Here is an 8,953-nt window from a genome sequence, read left to right on the forward strand (position 1 = left end):
TAAATAACAGAGTTTCCATAAAAGGTAGATCTTCAGACTCCAAATCCAATGCTCTCTTAACCACAATAGTCTGACTGTCTATCTAGGTGATACTCATTCTCAAGGCCTTTCTTCCTTCCTTGTCAGAACTTACACATCTGAAGTTCTATCCCTTGAGGGGCTTTCTATTTTTCTACTTCACATCCCTTCCAAGATTATATATGTATATCTTAACATCAAAGAGACACTGCTCTCCCCTGTGTTGTCTAACTCAGAGAAATGATTGTTAGAGGGAGAATTTGGAGTCAGTAGGAGTAGAGGGCAATCCTAGAAGCCATGGATAATATAACTCAGGCTTAGAGAAGGTAAGAGTGAAAATCTACCCCTTATACTATTACTTCTATATTTAGAAAATCACAGAGTTTGAGGGTTGGAAGAAACTTCAGAAGCCAAATACAAAAGGAATCCTCACCATCATATACTCAAGGAATATACTCAAGGAATGGTTATAATGTTTGTTCTTTATTCTTGAAGAAGACCATGACATCAGGGAAGTGATGCCATGACAAGCACATGAATTGGATTCAAATGAGGTGGAACTATGCTAAGTAACCAATCTCACTTTCTCCTCTGGGGCCATCTGGGTCCAATGAACAGATATGAAACAGGATGATTGGAGATGACTCTGGATGACAAGCAGAGTTAAGAGACTTGCCCAAGGTCACACAGTTAGAAGTATCTGAAGCCAGATTTTAACCCAGGAAGATCAGTCTTCCTGCCTCCAGGCCTGGCATTCTATTCACTGTGCCACATAGCAGCCCAATTCCACTTCTAGACCGATCAAATTGTTGGAAAGTTTTCTTCCTGATAACAAGTTTAAACTGGTCTTATTGAAACTTTTAACTCCTTCTGGGCCTGGAATCTGAGGCCCCCAAAACAAGTCAAACCCCATCTTCATGTGATAGCCCTTCTGCTATTTAAAGGCAGCTATAATGTCCCTCTAACCCTCAGCTCCTCCCAAAGCTTCTCTTCTTTAGGCTAAATATTTACAATTTCTTCAACTGATGTTTATTTGCTAAATAAAGGTTAAAGGCCCTTTACCATATGTGCCAACTGTCTTTTTGTACACTCTCCAACTTAACAATGCTCTTCTTAAATTTTCACTGCCAAAATTCAACATAATACTCTAGATCAGATCTGATGAGGATAAAGAAAGACTAGTGTTCTGTGTGTTTAACTTTTCTTTCATCTTAATTTTTTAAAAAAATTTAATTTAGTTGATTTTCATATTCTCTCTCCCCTATATCCTCCCCAACTCTGTGAGAAAGCAATAAAACAAACAAGTCCTGTTACAACTATGTATAACCACTCCAAACTAACTCTTACTTTGGTCACATCCCCCCCAAAAAGAATGTTTCAGTCTTCCCTCTAAGTCCATTACCTCTCTACCTGGAGTGGATGGCATGAGTCTTCTAGAACTGTGCTTTCATTGATTGTGCTTTTAATTCAATTTTATTTTATCATTAATTTGTTTTTAAATGCTATGATAATTATATTTTAGCATAATTGCTTCCTTTGTAATTCCATATATTTTATTTTTGTATTTAAAAATATTCTTCTGAGAAGGGGTCCTGACTTATAAATGAATCATTGATACAAAAAAGATTAAGAATCCTTGGCATAATGTGACCATCACTTCCCTATTCCTGGAAGCTATTCCTCTCATAATGCAGTCCAAGAGCACATTAGCTTTTTTGGCTGCCATATCATACTACTTACTGACCCACATTCAGCTTAGCATCCCCTAAAATTCCCAGATTGCTTTCAGATCAACTGTGGTCTAGCCAAGCCGCCTCCACAGTACCAGTACAATTGCTTTTATCTGGGATTCCTGACCTATTTCTGTTGTCTATAAAATTCTTCCATCTTGCTCTTTAAACCATATGATAAGCTTACCATGGACCTCTGTTAATGGAATTTTCTTGGCAAAGATATTAGAATTATTTGCCTTTTCATCCTGCTGTGGCAAACAGATGTTAAATGACTTGCCCAAGGTCACAAAGCTAGGGAGGTTTTTGAGGTTGGATTTGAACTTAGGTCTTCCAGACTCAAAGCCCAGAACTCTATCTACTGTATCAACTAAAAACCTACTAGTCTCCAGTAATACTAGCTGGATCTCCTTTAATCTAAAAAGCTAAGTAGTGTCAACTCTGGTCAGAACTTGGAGTAGATACCATACCAGGGTGCAGGGGACCAAAACCTTTACAAAAGGAGTCATAAATAAAAAGAATAGTTTGGAAGGTTACATGTTAAATAAATATGTTATTCTTTGTCCCTCCTTTTTGAAGAAGACCAATGAAATCATGGAGTGATATCTTGATTTGCAAGTGAATTGGATTTAAGTGAGGCAGAGTTGCATAAAATTGTCAGCCTCACTCAGTGGGTAGGCCAAAATTCAGAATTATTTGTGATGGTTCAGATTCAGTGGGTGATCTTGATGTCTTCCAAGTCTTACCGAGCTCTAAGCACTCCACAGAGCTTGCTTCAGCCATTTTCATGGCTTTTGGGACAAATTGTTCTCATCTGCTCATTCTACCAGAAGCTTTCACAAGCTTGGGGTAGACATCCCCCTAACTCATCAATGGGTTTGCCCATCTCAGGTGTGACAACAGCACATCCTACAGCTTCTTGCTGCTGCTGCAGGGAAGAGTTGGGTGAAGGTGAATACCAAAGGTAGCTGAATAGCCCCCAAAAGGGTTCAGCAAGCTGTCACCTCAGAGGGACTTATCCTGATACTGAATATCATAAACTTGAAAAACAAGATCAACATAAGAGACTCACAGTTTCATGTATAATCTCTTGTTCTGCTAGGGATATGGACATGCTTATGTTTGTTGGATCATTTCAAATTACAAAATGTTATTTTTTTTGGACTTTGATTATATTGATTTAGGGCACTATTCTACAGAGTTCCTTTTAAGGCACTTAAGTTTAAGTGACTTGTTCAGGGTCACACAGTCAGGGGCAGAAAGTGAATTCAGTTCTTCCTGATTCCAAGATCAGCTTACTTTGTATTCTACTACATTTCCCCTCTTTTGGGTAAATTAGTAGTAGAAATAACCATTGTAGATAGGAAGGATCAATATTTTAATCTATAGATTAATAGTCTACTCTTCTTATTTTACAAATGAATTTCAGACAGTGAGATAAATTAATAAATTAATTTGCCCATTTTTTTAAGTTTGTTCTTTACAGACATTCAGTTTTTGGGGGAAGTCCAGTTCTGTGATTTCATTCATGTAGGGAATTCTCAAGTGAGGCAATATACTCTAACAATAAAGCCTGGCAACTTTTTTTTACCATTTATAGTCTTAAAGAATTCCCTGGGGGTATTAAGAGTTCATGTAATTTATCAAGAATAAAGCCAGTATGTGTCAGAGATGGTGCTTGAACCTAGGACTTCCTAATTCTAAAATCAGCTCTACTGATTCACTGCAATATTATTTGCCAATCTCTAAAGCCAAGCTTAGATCTTTATTTTATTAATGAAAAGCATTGATTGTGCATTCCTTTTATCTGGCATCTAGAAAGGGTTTAAAGATTTTAAGCATTATTTGGGAATATACCCTTCCATCTTTTTGTTGAATTTCCTTTGCCTCAGAGAAAGTGTTTTGGTAAATTGCTATTGAGGATACAGTTTCAATACTGAAGAAGCATGGATCTTGTCTCCTCTATAAATTCTCACTTTGCAACAGAGACAATGGCTTTTCACATTATTCCCAAAACAGAAACCATGGTGTGGAGCTCTTTCCCCTACATGCCTGTCCAGTCTAACTTCTGTCATTGGGAAATGGCTTGGCAAAACATTAAAAAAAACTTATGCCATGCCATATTACAGAATCATTATGCTGTGACAAATGACAGATATAACATGTGGAATTGTTTTCTTGGAACTGCGGAGCTGATATGAGTGTAACATATGAAGCATTTTGTATCTGAGCCGCATTTAAAATAGATTCTCCAATGGAAAGGGGGACTGTAGGAAAGCATTATTCACATTTCTCATTCATGATAATGTCACATAACCAGTGTTTGCCCTAAAATGGCATCCAGCAACTGATGAATATTCTTTAAGTACAAGTGGCTACTCTGTTGGTTATATCAGATGGATGTCTGGGTAATATATTCTACAACTCTTCCTTTCATAAAGTAAATTGAGTATATAAATCCTCTTTCAAAATATTATATTGAAGTTTTAGGAGTTGCTTCAACATCATTATCATGACTATTATTAACAAATCACATTTATATTACATTGTAGAGTTTGCAAAATACTTTACTCATAACTGTCTCTGAGACAAGCATTGCAAATATTATTTTACTCATCTTACAGATGAGGAAACTGAGATCTGCTTTACTGAAATGACTTGACTAATATCATAGAATGAGGGTCAGAATTGGGATTTTGACTCAGGTCCCTCTTAACTCTAGCATTGTTTCCACTACCAATAAACAAGTATATATTAACTACCTAACTTAGCCAGGTATTAAAAGTAAATTACAAATACAATGAGTGAAATTATCCATACTTGTTAGGAGCTTACATTCTTATGAGAGAGACAATTCTTATTATTAAATACAGAATAAATTTTTAAAAAGACAATAATGGCAAGCATTTTACAAGACTTTTAGGAGATCCTGCAGCACACCTTAAGATTAACAAAACTCTTTACATATATAATCTCATATATTCCTTGCAACAGTCTCATTTTAGGGCTATTATTAACCCTGTTTTACAGATAAAGAACCTGAGGCTGGAAGAAGTTAAGTGATTTGTCCACACAGCTAGTATTTTAGGCAGGATTTGAAACAGTGGTGTGCTGGAACCAGCTCATATTATCTTCAAGAACTAATTGTTAAATTTTCAGAGTGGATATTTATACCTTGGAAATCAGAAAATGTTATAAATCAGGGCTTGATCTATTTCTTGATTTTCTAGAGACTTAAGAATGTGATGGGGAAAATGTTAATGCAGATAAACTTAAAAGCAAACTGAACTTTCAGAGAACTATTTGTTAAACTTGTTGTTAAACAACTTTGATTTGAACTCAGCTCTTCCAGCTGCCAAGGGCAACATACTATCCATGTCACTTAGGTGCTTTTGAAGATTAAGTAAACATAAATGAAAAATAGAACAATATAAGGCTGTTTGGGTAGGTACTAGTAATGGGGGGGTACACCTTTTTCTGAGGTGCACCTTAAAGGCAAAGAGGATTTCTGTAAAGAAGAAAGTATTCTGGTCAGAGAGATGGAATACTAAGGATAAGGAATAGAGAGGTTCATTTGACTGGATCATCATACCATATTCTAGGGCATGGTGTTCAGTTGTTTCTGTTGTGTCCAATTCTTTGTGATCCCAATTTTCTTGGTAGAGATACTGTAATGATTTTTCATTTTTTTTTCTTCAATTCATTTTGCAGATGAGGAAAGTGAGACAAACAGAGTTAAACGACTTACCCAGGGTCACACAGTAAGTATTTGAAACCAGAGTTGATTTCAGGAAGACCAGTCTTCTGAGTCAAGACTGAAGACTCTATCCACTATACCATCTAGCATCTTCCCCTCTCCTCAGAGTAACACATTCCAAATGTTTAACTATCTGATATGCATGTGTGTTTACTTCTATTAAGCTCATCTTAAATGCATATTTGCATTTCTTCCCTCTCCCTACCCAAAACAGTCTTAAATTTTATATTTATTCCATACATCACCTTCCTCATGTTAGGGAAATTTTTAAGTTCTTCTTTGTTATTCTACAGAAGCAGAAAAATCCCCATCTGTTGATTTGCCCACATTTGAGTCATTTTAATCATTGGAGGACCTTCTCAAGATACTTTCAAGATATGTTTTTATCCTTTTTTTAAAAAATGGATCTGAAATTTTATCCATGTAGGGAGTTCTAGTCAAGCAATGAGAATTTATTAACAACCTCTATGTACATTGTGTTGGTAGGGATATATATATATATATATATATATATATATATATATGTAAAGAAAAATAGTTCTTGATTTCAGGGAGCTCACAATCTAATGAAGGAGGTAATATGTAAGCAAAATAGTATTAACAAGATAAATTCATGGAAAATTGGAAATAATTTTGACAGGAGGTACTAGCACTAAATCTGAGGTGAGAATGTTTTCCTTTTTTTTCAAATGTGCACCTGTTATGCAACTTTTTTTTTGAGTGCAGGGGACACCAAGAGTTATAATTATTTCCCAAGGACACGAAGTCAGGCTGTGTTGCTGTATGAGCATGAATCCAGATTTTCCTGACTCTAGGGCCAACTCTCTATGTAATAATATAAAGAGAAGGGTTTGGATAAGATGACCTTTGAGGTTCCTTTCTGTTCTACATTTATGACCCATTAATGATACTAGTGTCTGTCTCATTGGCTTTTTGAGTCAAGACAAACAAAGTAAACAAACAATAATAGAAGTGCAATTGGACCATGCTCTTGTGCAAGATTAACATAAAATATTTAAATAAATGAAATGAAACCTGTCCTGAGCTAACAAACAAGAGATACAGAATTGTCAAAATTCCATTATCTATAATTTAAATTTTTTCATGGAGTCTTTGAAATCAATTCTTCAAATACAAAGGGTTGATCTTCATAGGAATGGATCCAACACAACCTTCCTGCAGATCCATTGAAACACAATTCTGGGCAATACAATGATGACTTTAAGAATCACTTGTTCTTGAAATTCTGATATTAGACATTTTTCTCATCAAGTGGATGCCTGAATTAAAGAGCCAATAGTTCTGCTGAAAGTTTTTGTGGTTGGGATCTTCTTTGGTCATTTTTTGTTTGATTTAGATTAAACATCTCCAAAAAATCTATTCTCTCATTCTTTTCCCCTCTCTCACTTTCTTTCTGTCACAAAAATCAAGCTATTAGGAGGAGGACCACTATCCAACTTCACAAATAATGGAAAACTTTGACCCTATATCACTCCACATATCACTCCCTTACTTCTCAAAACAGCTGAACCAACATCTTTTGAAGCAGCCAAATGGTGAACACATCATTTGCACACCCAGGCTCAGCCCTGATTATCAATTCCTTTCCCTTGACAGATTTTTTGAAATATTAGTTGAAGAACATTCATTCACATGAAGGGTGAGGAGGCCAGAAGGACTTTGGTGTGACAAGTCCACAAAACCAGCTGGGGAAACATCTGGGCAAGGGGACAAAAGGAATTCCCCACTCCTTTCAGCTGAGAACTGAACCCTGAATTTCATCTAATCTTGGGTCACTCCCATTCCAGGATAAGTATAAAGTCCCAACTGATTTCAGTATCAAAATGAACCCAAATCACTAAAGGTATCTAAGTAACTATTGAATTGGAAGGATCCCTAGACCTCTCTTCCTGTTAGGATTTTTTGCCAGGATCTATCAAGAGATATTGTACATGAAGCTGCTCCAATAGGTATAAAATGCAACACACATATTATTATTTAGGATCCCTCTTGACTCCTCTTGTTACTCATACTTACATAACCTGAACAACACAAACCAGGTTAAAGAGGGCTTGAAAACTATGATTTTAAGTGGAGGAGGAGCAAATTTCCATAATCTCTCTGATTTTAGTCTCAGAAGAGTCTATTTCTTTATTTTGCTGAAATAATAAAAGCTTTTCCTTTTCTTCCACTACCCCCCACCCAAACTCATTAGTGATCTCCTAACTCTGGGTGGTAAGTCTTTGAAAGAAAGTGAAGCAGACACAGCCCACTGCATTAGGACAAGAGATAAACATCAACAGAGGTTAGAAGGACTTTAACCAAACAAGTGACCTTCAGTGCTCAGAGAAAGGCCATTTGGTGGCGAGCATATGCAACATCTATTCAAAGACCCATGATATAATTGATTACAATGAAGAAGATCTGTGTGAGGGTCACTCAAAGAGCAAACACAAAGTATTTGACTAAACTGTCTTGATTAAACTTGTATTTTCAGTTTTACAAGGAACTGATCATGTCATTCTTTCCAAGTAGAAAAAAGTTTTTGAAATCAAATGTGAGTGTGGCATATGGAAATATGTGTAACATGATTATACATACATACATAGCCTATATCAGGTTATCCTAGGGTAACCCAGGATGCTTTCCTAGGGTAGGGGGAGGAAAGGGTTGGAGAGAAAAAACTTTACATAAATGAATTTATATATAAATGGAAAATTATAAAAGATATTTCTCTGGTATTTATTTTACCACTTAAGTGAGCCTGTGAGGAGAAAACCAAAAAGATATTGACTATCTCTTCCCACTAGATGTTCATTTTCTTAGTGCCTTAGCTTTCCTTTGTGAATGTTTTTTAAGTGTACAGAAGAATTGGATGGACATTTGCATTGATTGCCTTTCATACACTGTCATTTGCTACTTGAGGGATGGTCTAGTTACTCTTTCACTTGGAAATTATCCATATATCAAGATTTCAAGTGGGATGAGTGCTGAGACTGTTTTAGATTCAATATAGTATTTAGAGATTGAACTCCCACCTTTATTTCTATACTTCTAAGAGTAGAAATCACTCAGAGAAAGTTGGATTTTCTACCCATTTTCTGTTTAAAGCAATGGTTTTCAAATTGTCTTTCATGTATCAGTAAATTCCATGAGGAAATGTTGACGCCAGTGATATTTTCTCTTAGGAATATTAACAAATTAAATTTAATATGTATTAAGAATAGTCATTACAGGCAGCAATTTGGGATGTGAAAATTCACTTGGTTTCCTCTATGTGCTCCAACATTTCTGTAACCACTTTCTTTTTGAGAACTATTTTAAATTCTTGGAACTCCACCCTAGCATTTATGAAACTCATCAATATATTTCAAAAGATAAAACATTATGCAATAAATAAATTTGGAAATCACTTTAAATTCAAAGTCTTCATTTGCAGTATTTCTTC

This window comes from Macrotis lagotis, chromosome 4, assembly GCF_037893015.1.
Source record: "Macrotis lagotis isolate mMagLag1 chromosome 4, bilby.v1.9.chrom.fasta, whole genome shotgun sequence".
Lineage (NCBI taxonomy): Eukaryota > Metazoa > Chordata > Mammalia > Peramelemorphia > Peramelidae > Macrotis > Macrotis lagotis.